General features: G+C 39.0%; 1 long non-coding RNA gene across 2 annotated transcripts in view; it reads right to left on the minus strand.

The window, feature by feature from the left end:
* The window catches only part of LOC141943267 (uncharacterized), a 28897-nt gene extending 6291 nt beyond the window's left edge, over window positions 1-22606 (minus strand). Inside the window, exons 1-3 of one of the 2 annotated variants that reach the window (XR_012628907.1) lie at window positions 22426-22606; window positions 17015-17120; window positions 1464-1535 (exon numbers count right to left, since the gene is read on the minus strand). This is a non-coding gene — a long non-coding RNA (uncharacterized LOC141943267). Of the gene's footprint in view, window positions 1-1463; window positions 1536-17014; window positions 17121-22407 lie in introns of both variants that reach the window. The other variant, XR_012628908.1, reaches the window with a different exon arrangement.
* Between the last annotated feature and the right edge of the window lie 1225 nt (window positions 22607-23831).

The raw sequence follows: 23831 nt of genomic DNA on the forward strand, positions 1-23831 counted from the left end.
ATTTAAACCAGGAGCACTCCTAAATCACAGCTTACAGAATTTGCTGTTTCAGTAAACTATGGGAAGATATCAGAAATTGCTTTGGTGGCTGTGTTCAAAAACGTAGTTTGCAGTCTTTATGCTGGCCCTGGAGACAGGTTTCATTTGTGCCCAGCTTTATAGCTGGATCTTCAGGTCTGTTGTGTGAGCATGCACTGGTCAATGTGGGATTTGTTTTTTTAAAAAATTAGTAAGTACAATTTTAGTACGTCAAACATTCTTCTCTTTCCTCTCCAAACTAGTTTTCTGGATTTGTTGCATTAGTAGTCCTAAAGCTCTCTGTTACCATTAAAATCTCAGATTTACCACTCTGTCTCTGTAACAGCACTCCTCATGCTTCTTCCCTTCTGACACAACCCAAGTTACAGCGTGCTGGTTTTGTTACGTGGCCCTTTTCCCTCAATACCTCTTGGGGAATTAGGAATGTAGAAGGTTGTACATGAAGTCTCCATGGTTAATCTAGAAGCAAGCAATGTTAAAAGTAAGCTGGCTCTTTAGCAAGCTTATTCAGTTTATAGCCAGTCACTATGCCCTTCAGATCCTCAAAGGTCTATGCTTAAAGGAGAGGTTATGCCTGGCTTAGCAAGTCTTTTAAGTAAAATAGTACCAGCAGCGTTCATGTTGCTAATAAATATTTTAGGTGGCTGCATAGGGGACCAGGGAGTTTTGGAACTTGTCTAGCCTCTTCTTTGTTAATTAACCTCAGACAGGGCGGGCTGGCTGGCAGGGCAGTGCCAACGGCAGCACCAGCTCCAGCACAGCAGCTCCAGCTTCCATGTCTGAGGTCTGGCCATTCTTCATTGGGATCCACCTTCCCATTTAGGTAAGTAAAGCAACACGGCTGAGTTTCAAGTGCTGTATTTGTTCTAAGGAAGAAAATAAGCAGTCTGGTCTTCAGCTGTGGAAAATTGGCACATCTGTCTTTCAGGATGTATAGACAGATCATCCAAATGGTTACATATACTTGTCACTTAAGAATTAATTCACAGTTTGAAATTATAACCCTTTGCTTGCTTTCTTAATTAGAAAGTTTTAGAATATTTAAATAAATATTTTGTGAATTAATGATGAATGTGGTGCCTTTGTTTTGCAGAATTAGATACTTTTAAAAAAGAAAAAGTAACAGTAAATAAGGAAACAATCAGAATGAGGAAAAGAAACCTCTGGAGACCAAACTTGATTTAAATGCCTTTACTAGTATAACGCTATCTGATACAAATCAATATTTCTTTCCTATGTTAGAAGAAGATTTTGCTAAGATTGATGGTGTTTCCAATCTGAATGGAATGTAAAATAGCATTTTTTTCCCAAAACACATCAGGACTTCAGATAATAGGAATGCTCCTATCATTCAGAGCTACAGAGCCAACACTGCTATACATACAAAACTCCACGACTAGAGTTGAAAAAAGTGCAGCGCTTACCTTTTCACTTAAATGATATAGTCCAAAATGGAATTACTTAATGGTTAGTCCAGTGTGTTGGCTGGAGCAATCCTAAAAGGAAAAGCTTTATAAGTAGGTACATAGGAACTACAAAATTATCACAACTGTGTTCTTCAGATCTGAAATAAAAGGTGTTGGGCCAAAACAACCTCCTACCCTTGTTTACTGACAGTGGGGAGACCTACTCGCTCTCTTTGAGTTGGATGATCCATTAGATCTTACGCATTGCTGACAGAGGGCTCTGGCTCACAGAACGTCAAGCTTGGTCAATGTTCTAGTGTTACAGAAAAATTAGCTACAGTGGCAGTGGTTTCTCCATAACTTCAGAGATCAGAGAAAATGTTAATAATTTTCTTGCAGTGACTCAGCAGATGATTTGACCCACTTCTGTTTTGTTCAGAAATGGTTTAGTGACCCTATCCATGTAGAAATCACAGTCATTTTCAGCAACATTCAAATATATTCTGCTTTTTCATGTGGTCACATGTCACTGAGACACAAATTACCTCCTTCAAAGCCATTGGAAAATCTGCATATTTAATCTACCAATGTATCCTATTTTTTTTCTAAAATTATAAACCCTTAGGTAGCTCAATTGCACAAGAATTTGAAATTCTAATGATAAACTTTGTAGCTTTCCCCTTATCTTCCAGTGTCTTTCCCCTTCTGAAAACCAAGCAGGACCAGATTTTGCATTTCAAAAATGTTGTATTGAACTTATCCCAGCTCCTTCTCGTAATCGCAGAGGGTGGCTGTCTTGGTTTGGCAATGGAGGAGTGATCTTTATCCCGTGAAACCAGACACATCCCCAAAAGCCTCAGGACTCTCAGTCCCGCATCCTACTTCAGTCTTCCCATCTCGTGCATTCCTGGTTTTGGCAATCTAAGGGGTAGATCATATGCATAACGCTTTTAAAGAAAATTGCTTCTTAGCACCTCAGAATGGACATGCAACGTAACCATTATTTACTGATCCAAATTGTTATTTGTATTATGTATGTTTCATGAAAATAAAAAGAGAAAAATTAACCTGCATGAAAATGAAGTGCCAGAGAGGTGGGTAGCTTCTCTTAACAAAAATCAATGTGGATTCATTCCATATTTGCTGGGAGGTTTTATTTTAGAATTAATAGAAATAACCTGATATGAATACAATTCTCCATAGTGTTTCCTATAGCTGACACCATTCCCCCTCCTTTTTCTGCCTCCCCCAAATAAATTTATAATATTTTCCCTCTACATAGGTTTTGAAATTATACTGAATATTTAGTTTTAACAAATAATGGGATTACTCCTACTTCATTTTGGGCAGTAAATTTACACAGGTCAGCTCAAATACTTTTTTTTGTAGTGGACTTAACTGAGCTGTTTAATTTACTCCCTGAAATGAACTAGGGCCGTTTGTACATTCAGCTACAATGGCAAAGCTGTCTTGGTTCTTCCTGCATCTCTAACAAGGAGAATAATTGCAACACCTTATACCTGAATGACACTAGGAGCTCTTCTCTGAAATGTTTATGACAATGCTGGTATAGCATTAAATTGATTTAAAAATAGAGTCTAAGCATTCAATCTGATACATACCTCTCAAACGACTTTTTAAAGCATAAATCAAAACATACAGTTTTTTCTGTTTCCAATGCAAAGAACTATGTTTACACACTTTTTCTAGACCACAAATATGCACCGTATGAAATAGATTGAATGAGGGCAACATTTTCTTCCATCTATAAATCCCATATGATTGGTGTCTTCATTCTTGGTTTGTTGTTCTTTTATGTGTCGGTGTTTTCTGTTATATACAAAGAGTTATCAGGTCACCAAACCGTACGAGGGAGAGATACGAGCCAAAGATAATGGATTATGACACAAAATGTTTCACAGGCAAGCACATAATTTTTTGCATAGAGCTTGTATATTAGCAAAGCTAAATGCTGTATTGTCAGTTTTGCTAGCACTGAAATAAACCCTCTCTTTTTTATATGTGAATGAAGTGAAACACCACTGGTGCAATATTTTCTCCAGATTCTGTTACCAATATGTTCCAGTCCTCTAGGAGGACCTCTTTTACTTCATTTTCCTGGGATTGTTGACAGCTAAACTACTGAGCTCCAGCTGGGTTATGAATTCACCCTTGAACTAGAACATCAATCCATTGCCCATAGGTAATTAATCAGCCATGGACCCTGTTCATTCAGATGTAGTTTGAATTGGTAACTCACAGGAAAAGATACCTACTCCTAAACATCATAGTCTGTCAAGCTGCAGTACTGAGGCTATTTTTTTCTTCCCAGTGAAAAAACCTGTGGCTAGCCAGCCTTCCCTCACTGCAACCAGGCTCTGATGAGTTCTTTGAAAGCAAATAATGTGAGGATAAGCACTACTACACAGGGAAGGTAACTATAAATCTACCTTCTGTGGTTTTTATATCTTCATCACCTTTATCATGTGAGGGATATGTGGTAGTTTGAAGGAGAAGAGGGAGGAAAACCAAACAACTGGAAATCCTCTAGGAGTAAGTGTCAAAGACGACAAACACACTTGTTTTGTAGACCCTCACCATATGCTGCGAGATTGTTCTGCAGCTCTTACTGGGAAATTGCACAAGTCTTTGCTAGCCACGCCACCAGCTTTCCAATGGTTCTGCAGACCATGTCCCTCCACAGGGGAGAAGTCTGTTCCATTAACCTTGTCTTGCATAGGGCAAGAAAAAGCAGTGTTATTATCAGCTCAGGGCTCTCAGGGAGGAGAGTGAGTGCTCATGTCTTTAGTCACACTCACTCCTCCCTGGAAAACTTGAATTTCTGTAGGCTCAGGGCCCAACATGAAAATGGGTGAACCCAAAAGAGGTCACCCTTCTCCAGAACAAGTTCTTTTTTTTTTTTTAAATCATAAAATCTCTTGCTTATTAGTTAGAATTAAGTTTCTGTCTTTTTTTTTTCCTTACATCTCCCTCTCAATTCACTGCAATACCAATGATCAAAAGCATAGTCCCTATACTTTAGGATAGGATCCAGCTTAGTCAAACAGTCAGTGAAAACCTGATGAAAACTGATGTAGTTTTATAATTGTGGCAGTCAAACCATGAACACCAAATCTGTGATGTTTTCCAAATTCTTTTTCCTCCTTTAGGTGTCATTAGTAATTTCTTCTGCTGTTCTCCTGGCCTGGCCTCCCTATGTGCAGTCCCTATCTGGTCAGGATCTGGGCTTCAAGCGCCAAGCCCACCAGTATCCTAGCCAGGCTTTCTACAAAGACTGACAGTTCTTAAAGTCCATTCATCAACACTGGCGTGAACCCTAAATTACATAAGGGCTTTAGAAACCTGTTCCAGTGTCCCAGCAGAGACAAGGATTTAGCCCCAAAATGCTAGTATTGATATCTCAAAGGAAACAGCTAGCTCCCTCCCAAACCCACAGAAATATTTGTACATCTAAAGTTTCTGAAGCAAAAACACATCAGAGTTAGAAGAATCTTTTGGCACAAGATGACCTTGCTTTCTGTTACCTATTTCTAATAAACACTCATTTTGGGAATGAAAACAGTGCTAAGAAAATAAATGCAACTCTCGCTGACTTAGATCCAGAAAGGATGAAACCTGGACTGCATTCTTTGGAAATTTTCACAGTAAGAAATCAAGGACAAATGTCTCTATCATTTCATTAATATGTCACATTTTTATGCTGTTCAGATACATAACTTTTTTTTCACAATTACAATAGCAAAGCTAAATGACTGCAAAGGATATTCACTGAAAGGCAATCTTACTCTAGTCTCCTCCTTCCTTTTACTTAAGATTACTACATTAAAGGGATTCCATTTTGTTCAAGTGTTTTTACTGATTCCCTAGAATTTATCCCTACTATACACAGTATTCCAGTTTTTCTGATCATGCCTAGTGCTCCCAAATGCAAGAAGACTTCCGCTTCTGCAGCTGCGTCCTAAAGAAGTCTGTAAGTGAGCAGCCACTGTGTCCAAGTCCAACTTCTCAAACAGGTTTGTTGGTTTTGGTTTTTTCCCTCCTCACAATGGAGAGGGATGACAGGACTGATTGCAATTTGCAGATGCATCTCGATTACCATCTTAGTTTCCCTTGCTCACTGGAGAACAATTTTGACTGCATCTGCAACCTCACGACTGCAAGAGCTGCAAGCCTCAGCACCGCACAGCCCGGAGCTCAGCTCTGCAGCTCACAGACTGTCTATGACAAGGACTCCATGGCTGCTTGAACCCCAGTGCATCCGAAGCCTGAGGAGCAGTGTTCAGCAAGGCCTCATCCCGTGGCCTAAGCCAGACAGCACACAAAGCGTTGCTGCCTGCGTGGGGAACTTGGCTGCTATCAGTAAGGGCCAGGTGGGACTATGAAAGAGGCAGGTCCGGATGAGCCACCCTCCTGCCAGCTGAAGGCCCTGATCAGAAGGTGTTGGGATGACACAAAGCAGCAGGAAGGGTTCATGGGGCTGGCAGGGCTTGGGGCTAACTTACTTGGTTTATGGAAAGTTCTGGAACAGTCAAATATTAAACGGTTCATTGTTCAGCATGACCACAGGCAAGGATCGGTAATCAAAGCCTGTCTTAAAAAGGAAAAAGGGAGAATCAGGTCCTTCCCAAGGCATCAAGGTGTAGAGATCACTCAGGCAGCAGTGTGGGAAGGGGGAGGGATCATAAAAGAACTCCAGCATAAGTACAAAAGGGAGATTCTCACCTAAAATAACAGGCAAGGACAGAAAGTAATGCTATCAGTCAGCAAAGCTATGGAGGCACTGGGTTCAGGCTCCCATGCTTTTTCCACAGTAGCCATGTGTAGGGAACCCAGCAATAGCAGTGGCCTCCATCCCAGGAGTGGTCCAAGGATAGGGTCCATCTCTCTCCCTTCCTCCTCTCCCCTCCACAGGACAACGGCCAGGAGAAGAGCAGGACACTGAGCCATGAACCTCTAGTGACCGTGTGTGGTTGGTAACATCCATCACCAAAAAGAGCCAGGAGGGAGTCTCCAGCATCCAAAAATCACATCCCGCTGAGTCAGGGATGAGACTGGGGAGACACTGACATTCTTCACTAGAAGAATCATCTACCAAGGAACTAGAGAATAAATTCACGTATTTAGGCACATACCAGGAAAACGAATGCTGCCTACCCAAATGCAGATCTTCTGACAACAGAAACTATAAGCACAAAGAAAACACAGTTCAAATGACTACAAGTTGCTTTGAGATCTTTCACATTGTTTGGTGCACAGCTACAGTTCCACTGTATAAAACTTTGTGGATATACAAAAGATTTAGTGGCTTGGCAATCACCGAAAAAATGTGGAGATTAAAAACATTAGGTTGATCTTGCTGTTCTTGCTATTTACTGGAAAGCCTGAATTCAAAAGAAACAAAATCTTAACAAGGCCCAGGTATCAGACAAAAGTTGGCTATAAACTAAAACCACCTTTTGCTGCTATACCACTACAGCTATTTTGACAGGAAGCACAAGAAAACAGTTTATGGCAATGGTCTGCCTTGCAATGCATACAATCAGGTTCCCAAGTCTTTTGGAGAGACTGGTGTTCCTGCAAGAATGTGCAACTCTGTGTGCATCAAATTGTTGAAAAATAATGAAAGACCAACAGTCAAGGAATATCTACCTGCATTATCTTACTACTGGTTTGTGTGTTCTTTTGTTTATCCCCAAATTCATCAAAAATCATCAGAAATGTCAGTACTTTTTGTACGACAATGGCAGACATGCAGCATATGTTTGCATACACATAAGGGCAGAAGCAATTTTCATGATTAAACACAAAAGATGGTTTTAGGAATCTTAACATTTTCCATATCACACAGTTATAATTAATTAGATGAATGTATTGCCTTCCCTATGCAAGTACTTTTATAGTGTTTGATACTTGAAAGGTCAGAACATGTCTAAATTTAAGAAGTCAGTAGGCCAGCTGTTTTGAAATGGGAAAACAGTTGACATGATGATGTGAATTAAAATTATTGCTAATTAAATTACATCAAGTCATTTTCCTCACTTTACATTAAATCTGGCTGGTAGCTGGATATAATGAGCCGTATTTAAAATGGAATGCAATTAACTTGAAATAGATTTTTTTTTTTATTTTTATAAAAATGTTTTTCATAACTTGGTGTTCCCTTTTCCTTTTCCCACTGTGATCAGAATTTAACTCTCTGAAAGTTCATCTGGCAGCGGAAATATTATTTCCAGTTTGCCTACAGATACAGTAATTTCTCAAGGGCTGGTTCATAGCAGATGCTTTTGTAGACAGTCTTTAAACTTTGCCATTTCAGAGGCAAACACTCTTGATCAAAGGATGAATAAAAAAGAAAGGCTGCAGGAGATTCCTTCTCCGCTGACTACCTCCAAAGTGTCCTCTCAGGTTACGAGCTCTCTGAATCTCAAAGCTACCTTTAGTTTCTATTTTTATCTTCTAAATTTCTAGACCTGTAGACCTAAAAGCCACTACAAAGCTTCCTTGTAGGATAAGCATGCTTCATCTTATTTCACAGACTACTTTTAAGGAGAGAGGGGAGCTGTGGATGAAAGCCAATGCTGCAGCAATTAAGACCCAATTAACTACCCTATTAAGCAATTAAGTACCCAATTGATCTGGTCATCTCCTCCATAGGACAGTGTTGTCACTCCATGGACCACAGAAGTGGGTATGTTTGTAGGAGAAACACATGGTACTTGCTTTGAGGGCTCTGGGTGAAGGGCAGCACCTAGGAAGCGACAGACATTTAGCATGATGGTACAAAGCAGAAAGGGAAAATGCACCACAGCCACATGCATGAGCACCGTCCTTTTTCAGAGAGTGAAGCGAGAGCATCAGTGCAACTGAAGAAATGGGAAGTAAGAAGGAAGCCATATGCACAGCAGGAAAGAAATGGCTAAGAGGGATAAACAGCCACCATTTGAGTTAGATTAGCTCTTAATTGGAGTCTCTTAAAAGAAAAGTAAAAGAAAGTACAGGCACGCATGCATACAGAAATATCCTTGTTGGAGGAAAGTTTTTCCTACTGCAAGAGAAAAGGGCCCTATTCTACTGAAATGAAATACAGGCTATTTAACAAGACTTAACAAAAAAGAAAAAAGAGCATCTGAGAACAATGTATCTATTATAGCCTTGTTTTCCAGCAGATGTTTTGAGGTGACACAGAACAGCTTAGTAGCTGGGTGTTCTGTTTTAAAGACCATGCTGTGAGTCGTTCCGGAACAGAGCTATTTTGGCTATACAGGGCTTTTAAATTACCATTTTTAAAGTATACTTAAGCTGGTAAACTATGTGTAGCTAAAGACTTTTGTTTGAGGAAGAAGGGCAGGAGGCCAAGGAAGGTACCTCCAAAAGGAAAATGGGCTTTATTAAATCAAAGTGCACAAACAGTACTAGTCTTATCTGTTTTTCATACATCGCTCTGCAGCCTTAGTAAAATAACGTATTTCACTTGAATTCAAAACTAACATTTCTAGCACGTAGAAAAAGAGCTTTTGCTTTGCAAAAATATTTTTGCAACAATCAGGTGTCCGAATGCACTTCCCAAAGAACCAGCACATGAGGTGAATAATGATGCTATAAACTATGTTTGACCTTTAAACAGTTTTCATTTTGAAACAGGCTTTTGCTGAAGCAATGACACTATCCATAATGAAAAATTAAACAAAGTTGTTCAGCATGAACTTAAGTTTCCAGAAGTTTTAATAAATGAACCACTATTTAAGTAGAAAGAAACTCAAGAATTTCCCCAGTCTCATTAATTCTTCCTATCTGGCAGAAGGCCTGGTAGCAGCTGCGTGGCCTGTCTGCAGGTACCTCGGCAGCACTCAGGCTATAGGTGGTCACTGTCCTCCTGGTACCCACGGCCTATGCAGCTCTGTGGGCAGCAAAACACATTATTTTACTCATACCCCACTGTAAATGTATTGCTGCCAAGCCTCTATATGTGACCAGCACCTTTCACATAAATACAACTGAAGTATTTCCAGTGCTTGTCTTGCCCATCACTTCCTGGAAAACCCTTGCCCAAAAAAACACTTGTACTAATGCTGCTCCACCATCAATGCTTTTACAGGATGCAGTTAAAGTAACATAATTTCAAGTCTCTCTTCAGCACCAGCAGCAGTGGAATATTCAAATACATACACTAAAATTTAAAATGCAGATACGTGTTTATGAAGAAAATTGCTTGTGGCCAGCAATATTTGCTGTCGTATGATTATTTCTGCCCACAGTAAATGCTTGGAAAAGAGCACTTTCATTTTGAGGTTGAACACACAAAGCTGTGTCATGTTCAAGCAGTGCTCTTGCCAAAAGAGGCCCATCCAGAAGTTGTAGAGCTGCCTCTGAAGATGCTTCATTTATCTGAAATCCTGAATTAATACCACGAGTTTCCAGAACACACTGGGCTTCTAGTGAAAATTCCAAACCTTTGAGAATATTCAGCTGAGCTACATCTATGTAAAATCCCACAAATTACAACCACAACACAAGTCATAGGAGAAAGATAGTTTTCTATATTTCCTGTCTGGAGGGGGAAGCAGTCCTGTCACAAACAGGATATTGCCCAGCTGTGTATCCCCTTGGACTGCCCACGCTCCTGAGGAGATTCCACTTCCATCAAACTCTTTGGGAAGCGCCCATGCACGCACTGTAACAAGCTGACATGCAGGAAGCCACCATGTTCTGCCATTTAGTTGGCCAGAAACTACACAAGTGCATAAATTGCTGCAGCTATTAAAACCTTTGATGGTCAGTTTAATTATTTCCATCAATAATGAAGAAATCACAGATACCAGCCTTGCCAAAATAAAAAAACCCACGAATTATTGGTATCTTTATAAATAGTTCACTAAGAACATTTTAACAACCTTAAATGTTTAACAATAACATAGAGTACTTAAAACTGTTTTCAGCCAGATCTGTTACATGTTTGTATTCATTGTCACCAGGTATATCATGTGTTCTAAAGGCTCGTAAGTTGAGGTCAAAGTTAGGCATTTGCAAACTACTTTGATTTTACTAAAACATGCACATGCTTTATATAAAGACAGATAAATTTTTCAAAAATGCTCATTATCATCTTAATTCTGCTGCAACTGAAGTCAGCAGAATGTAGGAAACAGAAACAGTCACAGTAGCAAGACCAGGCAACCCATCCAGCCTGGCACCTTCAGCAGCTTCAGAGACAAAACTTCTCTAAAGCCCAGAACCTGATTCTAATGCAGATTTCCATTCACAGTCAACTGGTGGCAACAAAGTAGTCCAAGCTATCAGTATTTCATGACATAATCTAAAACCTTGTCATTACAATTACTGTATTTGAGCATTTGATCTCATTGACACTTTGCAGAGATGACATCTGTGCCCTAGCTTACTTGATTTTTTTTTTTTAAAAAATCACAGGTTTAATGGTAACAGCCCAACTTGAGCCCTTCTTGAAAATTCCTAATATGCATGCATAAAACACAACCATTTTCTCCAAGCAAAACCACAATGCCAACTGTGAGTTCAGAAACACCAAGGACAGTACAATATATATCTCTGTCTGTGAGACAAGGTAGTGGGAGATCAACACAACAAAATCCCAGACACCTCTCTTACTTCCTCACGGTGGAATAAAAGAGCAGAAATAATATGAGTCTTCTAAAAACCAAACATTTCAACAGCTGTGGGAAACCAACCCAAAATTTAAAAGGATGGCTGCCAGTGCTAATGGGTCCTTGAGGTATTGTTCACCAGCATGACAGACAGGAAAGAGATGCAATATAAATGCAAGTAAATATTTAGTGCCTTTTTATTTTCTTGAAAGTGAAAACTGCATATGCTCGTTAAACCTAACTGTGGCTTTTATCATTTGAGCATTTATTATGCTACTTCTAGGAAGCTAAGGAGACATACTAAAATTATTTGACTATTAATACTAATGGTATTGCCTATTGCTGACTTGCTAATTTTCTCCAGACAAATGACTCTAACAAGTTCTCTTTTCTGCTCTAATTTCTTTTCTCTGACCACTCCCTGGACATTTTTCACACACAGATTTTCTTTCTCACTTACAAATCTCCACTTGGCATTCACTAAAATACTACAGGACATAGTTAAAAGTCAGAGGATTAAAATCCATTTAAACCAACTGATAGAAAAGCAAGAATCTGGAGGGCTGGGGGAAGACACTGAACCGTTCTCAACAGACCTGATAGCAAGTGTCTCCCCCTGAGACGTCCTACAGATTTCAGGTAGAAAATCCTCCCCCCACCCTCCAAAATCAGCCTCCATTTTTATTTAAATCTCTACTAGTATCTTAAACAATTCAGTCACATGATATAGGAACCATTAGATATGACAATCTAAAATACACCCTCTACCTTCAAATACATCTCTCAAGCAAGCAGAGGTAACTGGATTTTCCTGCATTGTCCTCACATTGAAAAGGCCAAGTGATTAACTTTGAAGTTGCACTTTAAAACCTTAAACAAAAGCAAGCAGGCAAAAGTAAAATTCTAGTGGTAAAAACTGTTTCGTTTCTTGCTGACCCTCACATAATTCTACTCCTTACACTGGGTCAATAATGTCCTCTGGGCTTTACAAGCTGCATCCCTGGAACTCCACAACTGTGATGTTGCAACAAAATTCATCTTTATCCAAGATGTCAATTGCCCTTCATGTTTGTTTGCTTTGCGTGCGAAAGCTTATGGCACATCGGAAAAATTTAAAGTAAGGCTAATATTCACAAATTCAAAATTGGAAGATAAAAGGTTCACAGTCTAGATTGAAAACTTATAATTAAAAAAACACTGAAACAAAATTATTTGACAATTCCGCAGAACTTTCAGAATTTCTACATAGTGCCACAAAACTGAGAGTCAGGTTACTGTTAGTACCCATGGCTTTGTTTATGAGCCTTTCAGAGCCTTTTATGTATGTGGAAATTGTTCTAACAACAAAGTAATTTCAACCACAACTGCTTAACCATTATCAGTGAGAAGAAAGTCTACTCAACACTACTAATAGTTGCCAAAACTAACAGATTAAGTCCATGTACTCATCTGGAAGTTCTATATCGAGCTATTTTGCAGATACGATGAGCCAAGAGAGTTCGGAAAGTGTTCAAGCGGTGAGTTAATCTTATTTTTCTGAAGCAGGAAAATTTCCCAAATGCCTTTTCTAATTTGTCTCAATTTTCCTAAAATAAAATAAAAAGGAACCCTAGTGAAAGATTACAGATGTACCAGATTAATTATTTTGGTCATGGTGAGGTCAGTGAATATGAAAAGCCAATTTTAAACGTGGAGGTAAGGTCAGTCTCTGCAAAGTGAATGTGGAAGAAAAACAAAAGCAAATGTATTTAGAAGCCTAAAACACTTTTGTACAGAAGTTTTCCATACCTACTACCCCAAACTACAGGAGAGAGAAAAGAAGATTAATTTCCTAGCAGGTAAGCAAGTAGAAATATTACAAGAATCAGGTACTCTCTCCATCTAGTCTGCAAAGAACTTGAGCTTACAGGAAATTCAGGCTGGGGAAAGAGGAGAAATGCAAGGACTTCAGTTTTCAGAGGCAGGAAATGCATCTCTTCCTCTTCTAGAGGCATATAGACTCTGGGTTTTTTGGTCAGCCCTGTGGCAAGGAAGATTAATCCCAGAGTAAGTATAGAACAAATAATTCCAAACATGACAAAGAAGGAAAGGTAAAATTCAGTGGGCAGAACAAGTCTGAGAAAAAAATCATATGGAGAACAAAGTGGACAGATCTGGGCACTAAGGAGAAATTTAATTGTTTAGTTAATAAGCATCAGAAAAGATCCCCTCCATAACATCTGACAAAGAGGTGTTAAACTTGAATCACACTTAAATTAAAGCAAAAGTGGCTTGGGGACTAAGACTGGGGAAAAAAAAAAAATTACTAGGTGTTTTGCAAACTAAATAACATTCTTAAATTTCATTTGAAAATACCGAGTAGATATTTACCACAATAATGGAAGTAGTTCTGCTCAGCTCTTGCTGGAGAACCAGTTATTATTGAGACTGTCAGGTGAGAAGTATTCTTCACAACTTGTTTGAATAGGATAGAGTTTGTCAGTAATTTAATAACAATAATAATCTCGGACCAATGTAAATTAAAAATTCAAACAAACTGTCACTGAGAAATGAGACAAAGATTAAATAAACAAACAGTGCAATGAAATAAGGATGAGGGCCACCTACATTCTTCCTGAAACATTATGTTTTTTCAATGTCCAATTTTTTTCTGGCTGGTCATGAATTTGGAATTATCCATATCCTAAAAAAGCACTATTTTCTATTAAAGCTTAGTAAGCATAACAGTAAGTTTTTAACAACATGCACACTGAACATTGCAGTCACAACCAGTCAGTGAAGTTACTTGCCATTATGAGAGATATTAAAAGCAGAATATAAAAAATAGCTTAATTTGTACAAACTGATTTTCTACAATCCCACCTAAATTTTTTTCATGAGCTAGGTATGAGGTTGATGAACATATTGGGAGAGACATGAGAAGAAAAGGGGATTTACATTACAACAATTCCACTGTTGTCGTAGGGCAATATTGGTATTAGTACAGGGTAAAATGTAATGTTTTCACTCTGTTTCCAGATAAAACCTGTTGCTGTTGTTCTTCAACACACAAGGTGCTGTCATTTTTTCCTCTGATTGTCATTTTTCTCCTGTCCGGTTTAACATCAAAACCACTAAAAGCATGTGTATTTCCAGACATAGAAAAGGATTTGCCCCTTGTCACATTCTACACCGATTCACTGCTATAGCTGGCAGCTACTCAGAAGATGGCTGCTGTCAACCAGGACTTAGACCCTGCAAAGAAAGTTTTCTGGAAAAAAAGACAGAGCTGAGCCGATTTATGCAGGACAAGGACATCTGCATTCAGTGTCTAGGGTTAAGGAGAGACCACTGATCCTGCACTCCAGGCCATCAATCACTCGGAACCCTTTGCTCTACAGGGTGTCAGCAGCTCTGAGGGATGCTCCACCATGCAATTGCACTGTAGTAACCAGCTGCAACAACAGCAGGATGCAGCAAATGCAAAGAAGAATCTGGAAAACTGTGAGGCTTAATCCCCTATGCCACACTGCTGTGGTCACAGGGCACAAAAGAGGCAGGAAAGTGAATGCTAAACAAGGCTTTATTGTTAAGATGAGGAGCTGTGGGACTGCTTGTGCACTGTGGAGTGCTTCCATCAGCACTAAAAGACTTTCCAAGAAGGGTATAAACTAATCCAAAGCACTTACCTCAGAAACTGGAGCATTCTTCAGAGCATGTACCAAAACCCAACAGACTTTGGGGCTACCTCTACATTAACTAGAGTAGAACTGGTGACACAGTACTCCAGGGATCCCTCCCAGAGGACAACTCTCAGAGCCAGAGACCTGAAAGGACTTTGGCTTGGATTTAGCTCCTGGAACTCTGAAAACATTTTTTCCTCTCCCTCAGTCCCACTGGTCTTAGATTTATATTATGTTCTTATCTATTTTACTCAAAGAGTAAAATTACTTCTATTAAATATGTTAAGTAAATAGTTTGACTGAAGGATGTAATTGCAGTAAAGTGTAACGTATAACTAACAATGTCATAGCATAATCCAGACCAGTCTTGTGAAAAGTCAAACAAACATGCCTTTGGCTGAATTGCACAAAAAATGAATCCCATTAAAATATGGTTTTGTAATGGTTTTATTTTTATTTCAACATAATCACTTTCAAATAGGAAGCCCTTTAGATGTTTGTGGCTCAATAGCATTTTGACTGACAGCATGAAATCTGGTAACAAAGTTGAAGATGATACTAATTGAAAAGCAGCTGGCAGATAACAGGTAAAGCTGATTTGTTACAGCTGGACCACGTATTTGCCACATGATGCAGATCTCATCTTTCTAATCAGTCAGGTAAAGCTGATTTGTTACAGCTGGACCAGGTATTTGCCACATGATGCAGATCTCATCTTTCTAATCAGTGAAGACTTACACCTGCATGCCTCTCCCCCTCCTCTTTACCTCCAGTCCATCTAAGCAAACTCTGGTATGCCAGCTCTGCTGATACCTGGCTAGTTCCCAGCTGAGCTCTCATTCAGGTAGATATAACCAGAGGTACATCAGGGTATAGCACAGTTGGTGGAGCAATCATCACCAGAGAAGTCAGAGGTGTAGTTTTCATGGGTTTATAGCAAGACTTTTACAAGGATCTGAAAAGTGATGGACCTGTTCCAACAGTAGAAGGTACAGCATTGTACTGTCTTGCCTCATTCATCTTGATACACCTAGACCACACAGAAAATGCCTTTACATTACAGTAAATTCCCTTTACTTTACAAAGGCTCACTCCTTTCCACAGTATAAAACAGATTAACAGACACACCCCTCCAATACACTTACTACTGTTTATTTTTCACTAGCACCTTCCTCACACTTGAAACATGCTGTTGAAATTCTGCATTTATTTTACCAGCCTGGGAAATATAATAAAAAGAGTTGAAGATTGTGTGCTAGGTAAATTTTCCAAAATTGGTACAGTTCAGATAGAATCCTTTTAATCCTTTAATCTTCAAAATAACACAAGAATGTTTCTTGGATCCATCCCCAGCTTCTCTACAAAAAATTAAACAGCTCCATTTACACCATCTCCTTATTTACAAGCACCCATTTCTCCACAGTGTTATTTATTCCTGTCTTCCCAGGTACCACAGCCCAAGACTTCTTCCTCACGCAGAAGACTATAGTCAATAATTCTAGCTACTACTTAGCTGAATCTAAATCATCACTAGAAACAAAGCTTTATGTAAGAGAGTATTTCACAGAAAACTACATTAGCACTTTGATAACTGAAATCAGCAAAACAAGTGACTGAAACAGTGCTAAGCTTTGGTCTCATAACTTTTCCCACTGTTTTTTTCCTTCCAGTCCTTATTATCATGCCTCCTGCTATGTTACTCCTCCTCAACCCTTTTTCTAAAATACTTAAATGTGCTTTTTCTAAGCATATGATTTCTAGCCTCCATGGACTGAAGCATTTTGGGGAAAATCAGATTAGCTATGCAAACCTGTAAGCAGCAGAGGACCTGAAAACTCAGATAAATGGATCTACCACAGTCATAAATGTCAGTTTTTCAAGTTGGAATTCTTTTTTTTTTACCCAAGCTTATAGATGTTGCAAAATTACCATTTGAAAAAAAAAAAACATTTTTTTCCATGATATCTACCAAAATTAGCTTCTAATTATTCTAAAAATGTTACATCATTAAAACAGAAATAGCATAAAGAAATACTACAGCTTTTCACTGCATGGCCCAACAGGAAAAAAAAACAAACCCAAGCATCACTTATATTTATTTATTCTAGGTATACTATTCTACTGAAATATACCCAAGTACATAAGAAATTCTCACACTTGACTACATGTTTTACACCTTCTGCTTGCATAAAAAGTGTATTTGGAATGACTAAATGTCAACAGATTTAGTACAATATGATATAAAAGAAGTAAAACATTGACTTACTGTGAGGTGTTTACATCCAAATCTTCAGAATGTTCTTGGATACAGCAATTATTTCAACAGAGTTCTAGCAGAAAAAAGTCATTTGAGCCCAGAGATTTTCACTTAGCTGAAAATAAAAAGAAACTAATTAGCCAAACTACAGAAAGGGTTATGGAACAAACTAGCAGACAACTGGGGTCCTCAGCTAAAGTTAATTAGTAGAACTTCATTTATGTTGATCTATACCAGCTGAGGCTGTGTGCCCTGAGATCAAGCAGACTGCAGACCCTTCTGCTGGGCAAGGGTCAGCTACCATGTCTGCACACAGGGCTGCTTGAACTGAATTAAAAAAAGAAAAGGGGGGATGAATTCAAGTTCAGTAGAAGCAAAGAGGTGAAGTAAGTCACCACCATGGTACAGCTCTTGCTGGCTGTACCTGTAAGTTAAGGTAGTTGTGCTTCACAGTGCACTTCTTAGTCCTGGTCTTAGGTGTACAGGGTAGGGGGCGCAGCCCAGCATTAGGGCAAGTGGGTTTCCACGGTCCTGGTTCACTGACTATACACGGGAATCAATTAGGGAGGATTTTACCTTGCTCCATGGTGACACACTTCCAGTTCCTTCTGCAGGAAAACAGAATGTGTGATTGGATAGTGCACACACTTGCAGTTTGCCTGAGACATGGGGACACATTGGAGATCAAACCTGCAGAGATTAACTCCTCTACAGTACAGATGTAGCCATCTTTCCCCCCACAAAGTAGGAAGTATTTATGTTGGTACTCAAAAAGGTAGTGAAGTGTCATCACTCTGTGTGCCATCCCATTTCAAGCAGTGGTGACGTTTCATTTTCTAATGTATTTTTAAACTAAGTTTTCTGTATCCCTGTTCTTAATGTCATATTCTTATGTTACTACACTAACACTTTACATTTCTATAATGTTTTGACCAAATGATATCAATGTGGTGTGAAGGTCCGTTTGTGCTTTATTTCTGTTTATCTTGTACCCAGACTTACTACAAGACTGATTTAGAGTAGGAAGAAAAGTATATCTTGTAATAACTGTTTTTTTGGCATAGGTGTATAAAAATTGTTAAAACAAGGTTAACACTACTCAGTCCACAACTATTAGAAGGAATGGGAGAACAGGCACACAATCTGCCAGCAGGTAGCATGGCTCTGAACAAGCTGGAATAGACTGGCACCCCGCTGGTAACACAGCCCTCAACAAGCCCGAACAGAGGCTGATCCATGAAAGGAGAAAACAATCCTTCGGACCAGACAGATCTTGATCCGCAGAAAAGTGTATATAAACAGCAGTGATACACTGTGGAGCTCTGGAAAGCTTAAAGCTTCCCACAGGGAACAGCTTTGAGCCTTGTCATCTCAGTCTCGGAGGGAAGAATCACAAAAGCCCTCAGAGCCAGCGATGTGATATCAGACTTGCATCATCATATACATAAGGACTGACTAATAAATTGATTAATGTCTGGGTTTTAGAAGTTAACAGAAAAATTACCTATTATCTAGGCATAAATAAATGTTTGAAGTTTGAGATTTTACCTGGTCTCTAAGTCTCAGAGTACTCCCATCATGCTGGTCCCAGACTCACAAATAACAGCAGCAATGTGTGCAAGCACTGATGTCTTACAGCAACCTCACCAAACAGAGAATTATTATCCCTATTTTAGATATGAGGAAACTGAGGTATGGAGAGGTTAGCTGACTTTTTTCCAAAACTAGCAAAGCTAGTAACACAGCCCTTATCTCCCAAGGGCAGGCTGCATGGTTCAGCAGAGAGGACTAATGCAAGCTTTGCAAGAGACCAAGGCCAGTAAGACTAGAGGCCTCTGTGCTGCTGACAAGGATCTGTGCTGCCAGCCCAGACCACAGCTCCATCTGGCCCTGTCAGAAATCATAGTTTGTCCTGATGATCAGAAAACCACAGAAACTAAGCAGTTTTCAGTATTCTCACAAATAAATTGTTTCATCTCTTACTTTGTACCTCTTACCAATGCATGAGAAATGTAACTGTTGACCTATCATGCTCTAATATTTTGTGAATTATTTCTAATTTCTGTGGTAGAATATATCTACATTATAATTCAAGAGTTTCCTAGTAACCTTTCATAAACTTTCAAACACCACTTTTTTCCAGACCACAGAGTAACACATGGCAAAATGTTCTGCAAAACTATATATATAATGTGTGTGTGCATGTATGTCTCGCTCTGCCAAGCCTTGTAGCTGTTGGGCGAAGTTCTGGCAGTTTGGCAGACACAGGGCTCTAGGATTAGTTACAAGAGGACATTTGCATATAAATCTGTCTCAATTTATGAAGCCTAAGAAGAGAAGTGTTAGTGTTACTGGATTTTACTTTTGCGAACAAAGCATGAAAATCTTCATATAAGCTGAGAAAGTTAAAGCTTTTTCTCTTAAGTTAAAAGTCTCTGTTAGGTTTGAGTTGGGTCATCAAAAATATGGATATAATCTATATGTCTAGAAACCTATGTTCGCATAGGTGTTCCTATTGTTTCTGTGGACAGGAACACAGCCATGTCTGTGTACTCTGTGAAGTTTGCATTTGAACTAGACCCATTCTGTTCCCCTTCTCCATTTTCCCTGGAAGGATTTTCACTGCTTACTGATCCAGCTGGCTCGCTTCAGGCTGCAAGTCAGCTTGCATGTAGTGGGTAGTTTGGATTTGACTGCAAGGATCTAGATACATTTATAGTCACCTATTTTTACACTTAGTCACCTCTTTCCAGGAAGGAAACTGGGGCAAGAGAGGTGCATGCAACTAAGGAAGACGGGCAAATGGGTTTTAGCAAAGTAAGATAAATGTGATGTTGAAATTCAGAGTATCATTAAAGTCAGTTTGCCTCATGTGACCAGAAACCCCTCACCTCTGCTGAATCACCGCTACATTACTGCAGAGCTTCCTTATGAGATGCTCTAAGGAATCAGCAATGTCCTTTGTTATTAAAAAACAACAAAATATTTTAAACTGATATTCAGTATCATCTCCTACCATTGCAGTAAATCAGCTCAGAACTCAAAAGCCATTCCTGATCACTAGCACTCCTTTTGTGAAGTTTTTTTTTTCTTAATTTTAAAAGATAAATTCAATGTTTCTTCCAAATAATTCTCAATATCAGAATGGATCTCAGATGAGCTTAGCCTCCGCTGCTGTTTTGAATGAACAGATCAGTGTTAGAAATGGTTTTTTAGAAGCAGTACTTTATAACTTATTGTTGGCTTCTTTCTATTCATTTTTGTGAGTGCCTGACAACAGATTATTTTTGCAGAGATTACTGGCCCTGTGACGGCCTCATCAAAATGGTAACATCCTAGACATCTTTCTTTGTCAATACTTGTAGGACGCTTAACTTTTCATTTGTGGTCAATTACCCTCCTTTTAAAAAAAACCATGATCCTTCCATTGATATATACTTAAATGATATATATTTAATTGATATATACTTAAATGTCTATGGAAATATAACTTCCTATATCTCATGAAATAGCATCTGCACTAAGAAAAGTAGCAAACTCTCTGACCACTGAAGCTATATGTATCCTAGTATCAATAATGACAAGACAGTAAGATGAACTCCATTTTTACTGGAATGTTAGTTAATATTTTTCCAAATATAACAAAACACATCAACTGCAACATAAATAATTTTACCAGTATTTTTTTGTTTGAATTTACTTTTAGTATAGCTTTAAAATAATTTTCAAATTAAACATTGCTGAAATGCAACGGAAGCACTTTTTGTTACCCACACGGATACCCAGTCAGTTTTGCAGCATAAGGATCAAGTTTTCTATCAGCGTCTCAGCTTTTCTGCACACAACTTTGCAGACTGGTAACAGTTTGCATGGGGAACTTCACATCTGACAATTCATTTTACAAATTGCTCCCATTGTTCCTGGGCCAAATCCTGTAAGGTTTGTTAACTCCCATGGCACTTGATGAGAGTGACAGGTGGTCAGAGGGTTGGAAATTCCTGTGTAGGTTGGCATCTATTAAAGACAAGACCTACTGTTTTTTAATCCTCAGGATCAGTTTCTGACTGCTCTATACATATCACCAGGAGGATACAGCTGTTGCAGATCTGACAGAGCAGGCATGAGCAACCTGATGCCAATATGGGGAGACAAGGGAATTTGTCTCTCCATGAAGAAGAGGCTGCTGTGCAAAAAACGTGAAACAGGTCAACATGGAGGAGACAGCTGATGCAACCACGAGGAGGAGATTTCACCTCCTTGGATCCAAGTGCTGGATGTACCTGTGAATGACCACACCCCTCCACAACAGCAGATACAGGGCAGAGAGTAGATGAAGGGGTTTGATGATATAAAAATCATTCAGGAGAGTTTTATGAATTGAAGCTCAAGAATGAATACAGTTGAGGTCCAGAAAAGAAGGTGTAACCAGACCTTGTAACCACGACTATGAGACAGTGAAGAGTTGGAAGTTATGGCAGTTCTTAATTTATAGCAAGATTAATACAAACAGTCTTTTCAATACTAAATAACTGAGCAAGTAAAAATTTGAAAGACTACATATTTTTTAATACTCATCATGAAATGAGATACATTTCCCTCTGCTTCTTTGTCATTGGGCCCAAATCTTTTGATTTGTACAGTAGTTTCTAAATCTGTCCAGCTGGTCAGGTTGGAGGGCAGGTATTGCTTACTAAGGGCCCACTCAAACTGGGTGAATTCATGTTTCCTGTTCTCACACACCTTCACAAGCTTTCTATTCTCAGCCAAGTCGATTACACATAAATATTTCCAATTTTAATATTATAAAAATACTCTGTCATGTGACACTTAAGTGACACAGAAGACATAAAATCCCAGCTCAAGAGAATAAACATTTCAAAAAATAGATTCAGTTAATTTAAAAGTGACAGTGAATATGCCCCAAAGCTCTATTTTTAAAATTTAAGAATTAAAAACTGTAAATTTAAAACTATTTTTAAAAATTTATACATTGTTTTTATCTAGTCAATTTTATGATTCAGAAACAGAAAAAAAAAATATTGACATAGAAAACTCACTCAGCTGAGATTTCAACTATCTTAAACACATCCAAAAACTACCATTAATTTTTAAAGACATCTGCTTTAGTTGTGCACTCAGATCAGAAGTGAATTTTGGTTTGGTGTATGGCAATTGTTAATTTTTGACTGCAAATTTCTAATTTTACATCTGAATACGCAATCAACACAAACAATCCAATATGCAAATATGGAAAAGAGTGGTTCATGTACCATAGTTGTAGAATTATTAATTAGGAGACATACAGCAGTCTCAGAGAAAAGAATCTGACAACAAACGACCTTTGCGGTTTTAGTGAGTGGAGGTGAGGAGAAGACCACCTCCTTTGTGCCCTTGGTTAGCACCCGTGGAAAGAAGCCTACTGTTATCAGCAGAACAGGATCAAGCCCGTAGCTCCAAAGGCGTTAATGGCAGCAGAGTCCCTCCTGCACTTGGGACGATGTCAGCAGCTGCTCCTTCCCACCTCCGGCTGTGGGGTTCTGCTCTTCCGCTGCAGCTTCCCCCGCCAGCTATGCCACAACAACTGCTTGTGGGAGCACAGGGCAAACCAGACTGCTGAAAATAACCCTTTCGGAGAGTTATTTTTAACCTGGATCCCTTCAGATCATGTCAGGGTGACCTCACAAGTTCACGTGGGGTTGCGTAGCAGTGCAGGATAACGAGTTGCCAACAGAGGAGGGGGGGAGGACAGAGGACCCTTTAATCTGGGTTTGCCCCTGAAGGCAGAGTATTGTGAAACTACATCCGTGTTTAACAATTGCGTGTACGATATACACAGCAGAGAGAATACAGGTCTTTCTGTCATACCCATGAGAGAGCAATGAAGTTCCAAAATGCTTAAAAATCTTTAAAATACTTTTCCTTTCTTTTTGTGTCCCTGTACCTAAATATACACATGGAGAAGATCTCTTGCAATATTAAATAAGTATTTCCCTAACTTTCTTTATTCTCTCAGTGTAATTCAGTGCCTCTTCTAAAAGACCCCATCAAAGCCAAGTCATGGAGTATCAGAGATGTTCACAAGAGAAATCTCTGCTAATAAACTGCATGGCAGATATCCACAGCAGAAACACTTCTAGCAGTAGTAACACAGCACCTTCTAGACCACTCTTCTAATGATGGCGTCACAGAGACGAAATGGTAGTACCTTTTAGATAAGAGCGAAAAAATGGGCACACCAAAAAGAGAAACCACTTTCCATCAGGAATTAAGAGGGACACCAGTCTGAAAAATGGCAGAGTAGAGCCATGCTTGAGATTTGCAAAGGCGTTCCCATCCACAGAGACCAAAGAGATGTCTATGTACTTGCACAATAAACACTGAATAAACACTGGAAGAAGGAAGACAAATAAAGATAATAAAGAAAAAGATAAAGATAATAGACTTTTTCCTAAGAAGCTCTCTCCTTTGTTTGTTGATAGATGAGTCCTATCCTTGTCAGAAGCAGCTCTCTTCTCCAGGCTTCTGGGAACTAGCTGCTATGAGGCACTTTATGAATAAAGAAGAAGTTTCCTAGCTCAGAGAGCAGCAGCAAGGAAAAAGCCCACATCCTCAGACTGGCTTTTCTTTCAGCTCTTCCATGCATTTTTCAATAGTAATTTGGCCCCTGGCTGCCTGTTTGAAGGACTGGCTGCAAAAACAAGCTGTAAGAACAAGCAGTTCAGTTGGTGCTTCTGTATCTAAACAGGATGTCAATATTAGCTATTTTAATCTTTATTTTTAGATTATTTTTAATGCTTTCACAACTCTCACTCTCTGAGACTGATCT

Source organism: Strix uralensis, chromosome 4 (assembly GCF_047716275.1).
Source record: "Strix uralensis isolate ZFMK-TIS-50842 chromosome 4, bStrUra1, whole genome shotgun sequence".
Lineage (NCBI taxonomy): Eukaryota > Metazoa > Chordata > Aves > Strigiformes > Strigidae > Strix > Strix uralensis.